Here is a 14018-nt window from a genome sequence, read left to right on the forward strand (position 1 = left end):
ATATTAAAATAATTTTTACATTCCTGGAATAAACTCAACTTAATTATGTTATATTTCATTATATATGTGTGTACTTGTCCCTCCTCATTTTTTTCCTCTAGATTATTGAGTATTCAAGTTTTTTTCAAATATCAGATTGTGGTTTTATCATTGATTTTCTTGTTTTCCTTGGCCAATCAATTTCTGCTTTTATCTTTAATTCTTTCAATCTGCTTTCTTTCATCATGTTTTGTTGTTCATTTTCTAACTTCTTGAGTTGTATGCTAAATTTATTTGGTTTTAGTTTTCATTGTTTAGTGAAAATCTATTAACTGGAGCCAAATGACCTTAGTTCAAGTGTTGGATCTTTCATTCATTAAATTTGTGCACTGAGGTAAAATTTAATTCTGCTGTGTCTCTCTAATATGAAAAATAGAATGAACCTTGTTTTCTCCTGGCACATATTCTCAATTAATAGCTAAATATTGCTTAAAAATCAGTATTCAATTGCAAATTCTGCATCTTGTTTAACACACCATCAAGTATTAGAATATTTATTTTTAGAAGGACATCATCTTTTCATATCTCACTTTTAAATTAAACTTTGAAAGAAACTTATGTATTAAAGATATGAAATGATTACGTTATAGAGCTCATACTCCGATATATGCTTGAAGTTGGGGCTTACATGAGTACTTGAGGTACATGGGACAAATATCCTGTTCCCCACTCAACTGTCACAGCACCTGAAATTCCACCCTTGAAAAGGCTTCCCCTTAGTACTGATAAATAAATTCAGCAAAATTTCAGGATACAAAAACAACATGCAAAACTCAGTTGCATTTCTATTCACTAACAATGAACAATCCAAATAAGAAATTACAATTCCATTTACAATAATATCAAAAATAATAAAATATTTAGGAATAAACTTAACCAACGGAGCTAAAGACTTGCACTCTAAAACTACAAAACATTGCTGAAAGTAATTAAAGAAAACATGAATAAATGGAAAGACATCCTGCATTCATGGATTGGAACACTTAATATTGTTAATACATCAATACTACCAAAAATGACCTGCACATTCAATGCAATCTCTATCCAAATCCCAAAGGTACTCTTTGCAGAAATAGAAAAATCCAGCTGAAAATTCCTGTGGCAGCTCCAGAAACCCCAAATAGCCAAAACAATCTTGAAAAACAAAAATAAAGTTGGAGTCTCACACTTCTTGACTGCAAAATTTATTGCAAAGCTATAGTAATCAAAACTGTGGTTTCGGCATGAAGACAAACATCTAGACCAATGGAATAGAATAGAGAGCTCAGAAATAAATGATCAGATTAATTTCAACAGGGATCCAAGTGCATTTAATGGTGAAGGGACAGTCTTTTCAACAAGTTGTGTTGGGAAAACAAAATCCACATCAAAAGAATGAAGTTGGACCCTTACCTTACACCATACACAAAAATCAACTCTAAATGGATGAAAGATCTAAACATAAAGCTAAGACCAAAAACTCTTAAAGAAAACACGGAGGAAAATCTCCATGACGTTGGATTTTAAAATAGTTTTGTGTATATGACACCAAAAGCAGAGGATACAAAGGAAAAAATTAGATAAATTAGACTACATCAAAATTAAAAACTTCTGTGCATCAAAGGATACAATCAACAGAATGAAAAGACCACCTGCAGAATGGGAGGAAGTATTTAAAAATCATATATCTGATGAGGGGTTAATGTCTAGAATATAAGAAGAACTCTTACAACTCAACGACAGAAAACCAAACAACCCAATTTGAAAATGGATAAAGGACCTGAATATCCATTCCTCCTAAGATACACAAATGGCCAATAAGCATGTGAAAAGATGCTTGACATCACTAATCTTCAGGAAAATGCAAATTAAAACCACAGAAGATACCACTTCAAACCCATTAGGAGTGCTACTATCAAAAAAACAGAAAATACAAGTGATGACAAAGATGTGGAGAAATTGAAACCCTTGTGCACCGTTGGTGAGATGTTAAATGGCAAGCACTATGGAAAATAGTATTGAGGATCCTCAAAAAATTAAAGATAGAATTACTATATGATCCAACAATTCAGTTTCTGGACATAGACTCCCCCTCCCGAAATGGAAAGAATTAGAGTATATTTGAAATACTGAGATATTTGTACATCTGTGTTCATAGAAGCATTATTCACAATAGCCAAAAGGTGGAAGTAACTCAGTTGTCCATCAACAGATGAATGGGTAAACAAAATGTGGTATTACATGCAATGGAATATTATTCAGCCTTAAAAAGGAAGGAAATTGTGACAACATGGTATAGTGTGGATGAACCTTGAGGACATTACGCTAAATGAAATAAGCCAGTCACAAAAAGACAAATGTTGTCTGATTCTACTTATATGAGCTACCAAGAGCAGTCAAATCATACAGACAGAAAGGAGAATGGTGGTTTCCAGGGGCTGAGGGGAAAGGAGGAAGGGGGGTATTTTTTAAGGAGTACAGAGTTTCAGCTTTGCTAGATTAAAAGAGTTCTGGAGATGGATGGTGGTAATGATTTTACAATAATGTTAATGTACTTCATACCACTGAACTGTATCCTTAAAAATGATTAAAATGGTAAATTTGATGTTATGTGCATTTTACCAAAATTAAAAATAACTTTAAAAGTTTTTTAAAACATGCTTCTCTTTATGATTTCTACTCTATACGTCTGTTTTCCAAATGCAAATATAAGAGGAATTCATTCAAGATCACCTATCAACGAACCATTACTATACAAACTTTAGGACACTGAGAACATGGGGTTACAGGTGGAAGGAGGAAATAGGAGAGAATGAGGGTTTTGGATTGTGGAACATGGATTGAGCATGGCAGGCCTGGGGATGTACAAATTGAGTCATATGATGGCATTAAATGCTTTTGGAGGAATGGTAAAGTGAAGGACAAGAGCAGAAAAAAGAGAGAATTCAGACTTGGCCCCTTCACAATATCCCTTTTATAGTCACTAATTATTGATAATTTTATGGATAAGACTGATAGGCAGGAGATAAACCTATATTATAAAAATTGAGTTCTTCTGTGATAAAGGTGTTAATAAGGCTATAAATGGAATAAGCTCTTAGTAGAAAGTTTTTCACACAGTATGCACTCAAAGACTTTTTCTGAATAAATGGATATATAAATGAATAAATGTTTTATTAAAAAAATCAAGCTGCATTATTCTGTTAATATACTGCCCTAAATTTTTTAATTTCTTAATTTAAATATTTGCATCTCTATTCAAGAAGGTATTGTTTTTACACTAAGATATCACCTCACGCCCATTAGAATGGCTATAATTACCAAGACAAAAAACAACAAGTGTTGGAGAGGATGTGGAGAAACAGGAACCCTCATACACAGCTGGTGGGAATGCAAACTGGTGCAGCCTCTGTGGAAAACGGTATGGAGATTCCTCAAAGAATTAAAAATAGAGATGCCCTACGACCCAGCCATCCCACTACTGGGAATCTATCCAACGAACCTGAAATCAACAATCCAAAGAGGCTTATGCACCCCTATGTTCATGGCAGCATTATTCACCATAGCCAAGAAGTGGAAGCAACCTAAGTGTCCCTCGACTGATGAATGGATTAAGAAAATGTGGTATATATATACAATGGAATACTACTGAGCCATAAAAAAAGACAAAATCATCCCATTTGCAACAACATGGATGGGGCTGGAGTGTATTATGTTAAGTGAAATAAGCCAGAAAGAGAAAGACAAACACTGTATGATCTCACTCATATGCGGAATATAAACCAACACATGGACAGAGAAAACTATATTGTGGTTACCAGGGGCAATGGGGGTGGGGGTGGGCAAAAGGGGTGAAGGGAGTCATATATATGGTGATGGACAAACAAAAATGTACAACCCAAAATTTCACAATGTTAAGAACTATTAAAACATCAATTAAAAAAAAATTCCTCAGAAATCAAAATTACAGGGAGAATATTCAATTTGGCTGAGAAGGTTTTATATACATATGTATTTAGATTAATGGCCACATTTTTATCACCAATTTATGTATAATTTTGATATTTTTAATAAAAAATAAAACCCACAAAAAAAATCAAGCTGCATTATTCTGTTAATATACAGTCTTAAATTTTTTAATTTCTTAATTTAAATATTTGCCATCTCTATTCAAGAAGGTATTGTTTTTATTGTGTTATCTTTTGTAGGTGTTGGATTAAGTTTAGGCTAGCTCTGTAAGATAAAATGTATAGTCTAGATAGTAAGAATACATTGCAAGTTACCTCTACTTTGAATGTCAGAAACTTATCTGTATAAGCAAGGTGATTTTTAAAATAGCCTTTCTTTGCACTTGGAATACCGGTAAAAATGAACACTATAAAAAGAAAGTTCAATTAAATATGTATATGCAGATGAGTATATAGGAATATAGAGAGAGAAATTCATTTGAAGAAAAGTGTAACAGGGCCGGCCCTGTGGCTTAGAGGTTAAGTACGCGCGCTCCGCTGCTGGCGTCCCGGGTTCAGATCTGGGCGCACACACGCCGCTTCTCCAGCCATGCTGGGGCCGAGTCCCACGTACAGCAACTGGAGGGATGTGCAACTATGACATACAACTATCTACTGGGGCTTTGGGGGAAAAATAAATAAATAGATAAAATTATAAAAAAAAAAGTGTAAGAAACTTCAAAAAACAATGAAAAACGTTAAAAGTCCATTATAAATTGAAAAAGGTAACTTTTTCCCTGAATTAAAAAAACAGTACAGATATTTTAAATGTTAAAATAGTCATTAAATTCAATATCAACTTTCTAGTTTTCAAATACTTTTTGTTTTATCTCTTTTAATGGAGGGATATTGAACATGGGTAAAATGAGACAAGACTTTTTAACATTTATATTGAAAAATAAATGTGTAAAAATACCCCACCCCCAAAATTCTTCAAAAACAGTAATAGTGAGCAATGATTTACCCTCACGGATAATAAGATTTTCTGTAAAACTATCTTCTCAGGTTGGCATAGAATGAGACAAATAGATCAATGGAATGAAATAAAGCATGTGGAAACATACTATCGTGAAAAGAGTAATTTAATATAGTACTGTGATGGTGATTCATATTAGGAGAAAAGGATGCCTTATTACACACAAATAAGGTTTATGTCCATATCAGGAGATCCCTCACATGTCCTTCTAAGACCACCTAATTATTGATCATTGTGTGGATAAGACTGATGGGAGGAAGGTAAACTTCCAGTTTGGAAATTGAGCTCTTTCATGGTAGAGGTGTTAATCAGATGCAATGAGTTCTTAGCACATAGTTTGTCACATAGTAGGCACCTTAGAAAGTAAATATGAGTACCATTGACTCACAGCAAACAAACAAGAATTAAACTAATTCGTTGAACAGTATGAAACAGCATGATATACAAAAAGAGGAAACATAGAGATTTCATGGCTTTCCTTATTGAAAACAATAGCTGTAACATCATTGAAGAAAACCAGAATACGTCACCCCAAAATATGCCTCTTTAACATAAAAATTATTTTGAACTAAAGGCAATGAGAAGCAGTAAACACAAAAAAGCCTCCTCTTTTTCTGCCTAAAGCTTGGAAATAAATTCTCTTTTTATTGGAGAGAGACTGTTAGCCCAGAGCTGGCACCAGAGGAATCTGAAAATAAACCTTGTTAAACTAATCCCTATCAAAGATGAGGACCGCGAGCCCTAGTTGAACTATCATTGGCCCGAACCCCTTTGTCTTCTCAATTCTTCATAGATGTATTGTTTCTTTGTTAGTTTAATTCTTAGGCCCAGCCAGGGAGCCAAAAAAGGTAAAGGAGAATTTTCCCTCCCCTACCTAATACATATTCAATAAATATTTATTGAACAAATTGATCTGAAAATCCAATTCACACATATTTTTACAGTCATATGTTTTTTCAGTCAGATGTTTCTGAACTTCCTTAGCCAATTCTTCTAGCTCAATCTCATCACCAAATGGCAAAGATTTTGTGTGGCTATTCTTTCTCTTCAATCTGTGGTCAAATTCTGTATGTCTACCTTCAATTCAGGAATAAAGACACTTTTGATGAATGATAACTATGTCCATGGTGTATAAACCTAGGGAGGTATTTTCTTAGAGTGAGTGTTTTCTCTCTAACCCTACACCTGTGCTGCCACAGCCCTAGCCACTTCTTATCTGTGATGGCAATTCCCCGCCTTGGTCCCCACAGCAGGTTCATGTATCAAGCGGAGCCCTGGGGTTTTGGTACACCACCTTCCAACACACCTCTCACTGTGGGCTCACTCAGGGCACAGAAATACACTGCAGAGTCCTCAAGCTGTGAAGCTGAGATGACAAGATTGATGGATTTGTTTGCCTTCTGGAAATTCAACAAGTAGCGACCTTCTGTGGCATTTTGCTGGTTGTAAAAGTCCTGACGAATAAAGAAAATCATCGCCCCACTGCTGGGCTGCTTGTACCAGAATAGACTATAAGTTCCAACACTGGCATCATATCTGCAGTTCAGGGTCACAGCCTCCTTCTCCTGCACTAACATTAGCAGTTGGGCTTGAGTTACCTTCTGTGCAACACTGAATCCTGAGTGAAAAAAAGCAGAATCAGAGGTTTAGGATAAGTGGTGTAGAATAAAGAAATTCTATTTTACAACCTACTACCTTTCCTTTCCAGGGTACCCACAAGACACTGCCTGTACCCCTGGTCCTTAGGTCATAGAGGAGGCACGTTCCCACTGGGGCCATCCCTACCTAGCCACATTGAAGCCATGACCACCTTCAGAAGGCTGGAGAATGACATGTTTGAGGTCTTCCACTAGAAGGTAAATATCTTATTCTTCAACTTCAGAGCTCTGCACTGTGAGGTGAGCCTGACAGAGTGAGAGAAGTTACTGGGTATGTGCAGCTGACTCAGAACAGGAAACAGGGGTTTCAGAGTGTAACAAGTTGGTGTGGATGATATCAAATTTCTCTGTTTACTGGCTGAGAGTCTCACCCAACCCAAACTACTTTTTGAATTAACAAACTCTTATTTTGAAAACAATCACATATGAAAATAAACAAGAGTAAAATTTTATATTGAAAGGAAGATTGATGATTCTATCAACTGCTATGTTCAGTCATTATATTTGTGATGGAACTGGGTGGGTGGCACTCATTTAAAAATACTATGTATAATGGATAATGGAAACAACATCAGATGTAATAACCATATATCCTCACACCTATCTATGCTGTTGTTTCACCTAAGGCAGAAATAAATCACTTCACAATAAGAGGGCAAAGCTGTTTGGACTAATCACTGCTGCTCTTTTGATCTACTTATTGTTAATAGCAATATTCCTCCTCACTATCAATGTCTGCTCAGTTGTCCCTCTTAGGCCAAAAGTAGAAAAAATCTAATCACTCTGTGCTGAAGAGTTTAGACTGAAACTTCTCAGACAGTGAATCCTGTCGCAAAGGTCCCTTTCTATTTTCCATTTAGTTTTGACAGCCTAGCTCTATTCATAAAGGCCAGAATAGACACAAGAGTTTTGTCATTGAGTTATCCAACTTGTGATTTATATTTTTCCCATTGTGTCAATTGGCATCTAATTGAACCACAGTAAGCTTCTATATTCTGGATGCCCAGCTTTGAAGAGAATATACCATAGGTGACCCCATACACCTCCATAGGATGGCTGATCACACGATCATTGATTATAATAAAACTTTTTCTCTGTATGTATATTAGAAATAGGGCCATACCTAGGGAAAATACTCAGTAACATGGCAAACTGTTAACAAAGATCCATTGCCTATCATTGCCTATCTCTTGATACAGTTGCCAGAGTTTATCATCCTTGTCTCAAAGTAATGGCAGCCTCAGCCAAACTGGTTGATGTATCTTCAGATCTTACATTGAAATCTCCATTAAATCTGGTGGTACCACAAACCGTACAAACAGTTCTGCTCTCTAAGTTGTACATCATAACTCCCTAAAAACATGTAACATTTTTCCACCAGTTGGCTGAGTAAATATGAAATATTCTTCATTTCTTCTCATATAATTCAACCCTAATACATTTCTCACCCAAGGGAATTTCATTATTGTACTTCTGTCTTTCAGGAAATGTCTATGCCCGGAACAGATCTTTTAGACACTCTCATACCAAATTATGCATTAATAAGTTTTTTAATAACTTTATCCTAAAAATTGAAAAAGTCAATTCCAGACTGGTTATGTAATAACTACTCCAGACTCCTTTATAAAATCCAGTCCCTCAGCAGAAGCAAAATTAATTCAAGTGGCTGAACTCGTGGATCTCTCTTGGGCAAGTCAATTTATAAAAAATTGAATTCAGTGTTACTAAATATGTTTTTAACATAGTTCACAGTTTCCAAATACTATAGAGACAATAAGGTTTCTTAACCGCCTAATATTTTCTTAACTCTCTCAGGTATCTCATGGATCCCTATTAAAAATGGACACAAAATACATGAATTATTTGCTGTCTTCATACAACTCAAAGAAATTTTTGTCATAAAGACAAAGTGTAACAGTGTAAAAGACTCTGTAGACGCTAGGAAAAGAATGCTTGAGCAGATCCTCACTCTAAACATGCCATTCTGACTCAAGTCCTATGCAAGCTCCTCTTTGTGAACATAAAGACAAATCCATGGAAAAGTTCAATAATTCCATCTTAGAAGCAGAAAAATTGGCCCCCAATTTTGTAAAGAATCACTAGAAATGGTTGATTTTTTACATTCATGGGGACAAGATATACCAAAGCCAGGACATCTACCTGGTGGAGCCAAGTGTTCTCTAATGAACATTTGCTAAAATCCTCCAGAGACAACACATCACAGTAGGGACATACTGGCTGCAGTAAAAACAAACACCAGTGGAGAAACTTTTCTAGGAGGGCAGAGAATGGGGCCAGTTCACACATTTCTTGGAACCAAAACAAATTCCATAAAAACTGAAACAGCGGGATACGTACTGAAATACTGTCCAAGGAAACATCTGAGTATCTCCAAAAAATGATCTTAACATGATTGCATTCCCTCCATGTGTCATGAGTATGTACTGATGATAATATTTTATTTTCTACATGGGTTGAAGCACTCTCCTGTCAGAAAACCACAGTACTCACAAGAGTTAAAAACCAACTTGATATCGTGTTTACTACAGTGCCATTTCAAATTATCAGTACATAGGAGAACAAATTTCTCTGAGACAGTTCTGTAAAGTTGCACTCACTCAGAAACTTCACTTTTCTTATCACCCCCTCTATCCTCTGAGAAAGTGGAGAGAACAAATGGAATATTAAAACTGAAATTAGTTACTGTAGCAGACAGCCTTGCACTCCTATGGGCTAATGCATTACTAGCCTCAGCTCTCATGGCCCTACATTCTTCCCCTCACAAAGTCATGTGTTGTCTCACTATGAACTAGTCACTGATAGGCCCATGTAACTCAGAATGTCCCAAACCATACATATTTCAATCTTTCATAAACTGAACTACATAAATAAACCCATGATACTCAGTCTTTTCATCAATAGCCACAGGTTGATTTTCTAGCCTTTCATTTAATCAGCGTTTATATATGACCTTAACCTGGGTGATGTGGTGCTCTGAAAAAATCCCAGAGAAATACTGCCAATGAGCTTGTGGAAATGAACTTATTAGGTGGTATTTACCACCAGTTCAGCAGATAAAGTACATCATTCATCCTTAATTGACAAGAATTGAATAGCTACTTACATTAGATATCTTAAACTGAGGTTCTGCAGAGAATCACCAGAAGCAGACAGTCCTCAGAAGGTGAGTGCTGACCCAAGATCCTTGAAACAAGTATATAATGGCATAAAGTAGACAGCCCCATTCAAGACCATTAGAAGAGAATTTTCCTAGAGGTTTAGAACCACTGATTGTCATACTCGACTTTGCATTCTTTGTTTTTCATCATTTTAGTGTTATTTTCCCACTAATGCTAGAATGTCATACATTTCTGATTCATCCTACTTTGTTCTCTTACTAATAAATAACTTGCTAAAGATATTGGCTTTACTTGAAGCAATAACCACCTTAATGCTATAATTCAGCTCTACAAACCCATTGCTAGTTCAACAAAGTTCAAGAATTGTTGGCTATGTTATTTAATGTCAACTCCTAGAAAAGACAAATAATACCCATACCCCAATTAGTATGGCTAAAGTGACTTTTGATCAGTAAAATTTGTCTCAAAATGTTAGAAAAATTTAGAATAGAGTTGGTATAACTAGACTTATGTAAAGAACATGCCTCAACCCAATTATATGAGTTCGCCAACACTCCCCCGATCCTCTCCATTATCGACTGCAATAGTGTTTCTTTTGTAGAACTGTAAATTAAATCTCCAAAGGAATTCAAACACTTGAAATGATGAGTTATTCCTATAAAATGACTTAAGATTTCAATCATAAATGTAACTAAGGGTGGTGGCAGAGATGGAGATCATGCACGTGCTCAGTGGCATGTGCTTCTTCTCACCAAGATGCAGACTTCTCAAAAGGTTTTTTTTATTGTATGGCTCCATTCACATGACATTCTTAAAAAGATAAAAATAGAACAAATCAAGGTTTCAAGGAGTTAGGGATGGGAGTGGGTGTAATTACAAAATGATAGCATAAGGGAGTTTTGGGGAGCAGTGAAACTCTTTTGTGTCATGATTATGTGATGGTTATGTGAATCTATACTATATATTAAAATTCAAAATTCACAGATATACTTGTACACAAATATAGTCAATTTTCCTATGTGACTTTTTTTAAATAAAAATTTTAAACACTGAGAAAAGAAAACAAAGTAATTGATGTAGTTTCTATTTTCATGACTGGATTCTGCCTAATAAGTATATTGTTTTCTCAACTTGGAAACGAAAAGCACCAGCCATGCCAACTGTGATAGGTAAAATAATGGCTAAAAAAGAAATCAGGTCCTAATCCTTGGGAATCTGTGAATGTTACCTTACATGGAAAAAAACTTTGAAGATATGATCAAGTTAAAGATCTTGAGATAGGGAGATAATCCTGGATTATATGGACCTAAATGCAAGCACATGTATACTTTTAAGAGGGAAACAGAGAGAGATTTGATAACAGAAGTCAATGAGATCATGAAGACAAGACTGGAGTGATGCGGCCTCAAGCCAAGAAATGCTGGCACCCACCAGAGCTGGAAGAGGCAAAGAACAGATTCTTCCCTAGAGCCTCTGGAGCGGATGTAGCCCTGATAACACCTTGATGTCAGCCCAGTGAAAATAATTTCAACTTTGGCCTCCAGAACAATGAGAGGAAAAATTTCTGTTGTTTTAAGCCACCAAGCTTGTGGTAAATTGTCCAGAGGCATAGGAAACAACTACACAAACCGTGGCAAAATTTGAAAGCTTGAATGTGTCTGGATCTGAGATAACTACGTACTGACTCTGCACACACTGGCTAGACAATTTTTTTCTTCCATTGGATAAATTCTCACCTAAGTCTGATAAAGCAGTTAAGCCAACAGTTTAGGGTGTTTAAGCAGTTAAGGGTGTAGTAATTACACCCTCTCTCTTCTTGCTTGGATTTAAGAAGAATAAACTAATAAAAATATAAGCCATGCTTCTCTCTAACTCCTTTATCAGTATCAGAGAAAATGAACCAATCAAGACTCAACTTGCAGGGCCGCCCCGTGCCTTGGTGGTTAAGTGCGTGCGCTCCACTAATGGCAGCCCGGTTCGGATCCCCTGCGCGCACCGACGCACCGCCTCTCCGGCCATGCTGAGGCCGTGTCCCACATACAGCAACTAGAAGGATGTGCAACTATGACATACAACTATCTAGTGGGGGGCTTTGGGGGAAAAAAAAGGAGGAGGATTGGCAATGGATGTTAGCTCAGAGCCGGTCTTCCTCAGCAAAAAGAGGAGGATTAGCATGGACGTTAGCTCAGGGCTGATCTTCCTCATCAATAAATAAATAAATAAATAAATAAATAAATAAATAAATAAATGTAAATAAAGTTTAAGGAAAAAAAAGATTCAACTTGCTTCTACTGGACAGGAGCTAGTGGCTTTAGTGAGGAAAATAATCAAAGCCAGTTAAGGGGTGAGCTACAATACTGACCTTACTTCTTCAGACGTTTTAAATCGAATTTAACCTAATGACTCTCCCTACAAGAACAAACCAGTTAACTAATAAATAACAACCATAACTCAGCCAAGAGGTATCATCTCACCACACCAATTCCCAGTTATATCCATGCTGAGGAAGACTATGAGGGATCGGGAAAATAGCCTACCCTTGACCAGGAGTGGGACAGTGAGGGAATTAATTTTTATGCAAATTTTTCCTTCCCTTGATTTATCTACAACACTAAAAGAATTAACTTTTTTTAAAAAGAAACTTGTGAAAGTAATGTTTAATTCAGTCAAAACATGAAAATGAGGTAGCAAAATTTGTAACGAATTATCTCTAAAATAAACATTAATTCAAATGCTCTCTGTGGTCCACTAATAAGAGTTGAGTAAGGTAAATGATAAATATATATTAAAAATTTTCCCATGTACCCCAGTGGTAAAGATTTCAATCATAAATGTAACAATATAAATTAAATATCAAACAATAAATTTAATTATCTACCTCAATGGAGATTTATGAAGAAAGATATAGATATAGATAAATGAAATAAATACTATGTTCTTCAATAACCAAATGTACACTTTCAGGAGTTTATTCTTCACAAGCCAACTTATAAATTTAACTGAATCACAAAGCTTAAATTAAAATTTAAATTAAAATTTTGAATATATAGCAGATTATCAAGTGTGTGTTATGTAGCAATGACTCAAAGATACAACTTTCCCTTCTCAATTCTGTGAGAGTTAATGTGAACATATACTAACAAAATTTCGAAAAAGTAGAATAGTTGTGTGAGTCTAATCCTAAACTCACTTTCTTGAATAAATCATTTCCTATTTTAATTTCCGTCAATCATACAAATAACATATATAGAACTGGGCTCTAAAAGAAAACCCACATCACATTTGCTGAACTAGAATATTGTCAAAGTACAAATTTTATCACAAAAATATAGAGAGAAAGAATATAAAAATATAATTGTGACTTGTGAAAATCTCTCACCGAGCTATTAAAAAGCAAGAATTAGAGGAGAAGGTGATGAAATTGGTAATGGTCAATTCAAGATATGATATAAAGTGGGAAAGATCAGAATCCTAATTACACTACAATTTATGAAGAGAGTATGCCAAATATTAGCAATTAATTACCTGGGTGCATATTATCAATTTCACACTCTTATAATTTATAAATTTTCTATATTTAACATGTAATGTTTTATAATGAGCAAAAAATAACATATGCAATTTTTGAAAGACAGGAGTTAAAAGTTCATCCATAATAGGAACGTGATATTGCTAGTAAGAATTTATTTGTATGAGAAGAGTCTGAATAGCAAATGAAAAGTCATCTTCAAGTCCTGAATTTCAAAGTAAAACATCAGTAACTCCCTTCAAAAATCCATTAAGCAACAGTCATCCAACAAAATATTATAACCCTTCCTGGGTCATCTTGAACCTAACCTTCTTATTATATGCTTTTAATGTCTAATACACTAGTTTCCACTTGCAGACAAATGAAATGACAAATGCTATAATTGAAAGTCTGTGCCAAAGGAAAAGGGGGCTGCCCCAGTCACAGGTTTGAGTACAGGTTGCAGGTGCCTGGGAAGCACTGTGTACTCGCTGCACAGAAGTAGACAGCTGTGTCTCCAGGCTGGGTGGTTGCAATGTGCAGGGAGAGATGTTTGGCCGTCTTATTCAATAAAACAGTGAGTCTTTTCTCTTCCTTTTTGTCCACATTTGAACGAATGTCTATAATGAGCTGGAGGCCTTTTCCAGGTTCTTGCTTATACCAAGGGAAGTAGTTTGAGGCACTGTCTGAATAAGTACAGCTGATAACACA

Source organism: Ceratotherium simum, chromosome 3 (genome assembly GCF_057802395.1).
Source record: "Ceratotherium simum simum isolate JZ-2026a chromosome 3, ASM5780239v1, whole genome shotgun sequence".
NCBI classification, from domain to species: domain Eukaryota; kingdom Metazoa; phylum Chordata; class Mammalia; order Perissodactyla; family Rhinocerotidae; genus Ceratotherium; species Ceratotherium simum.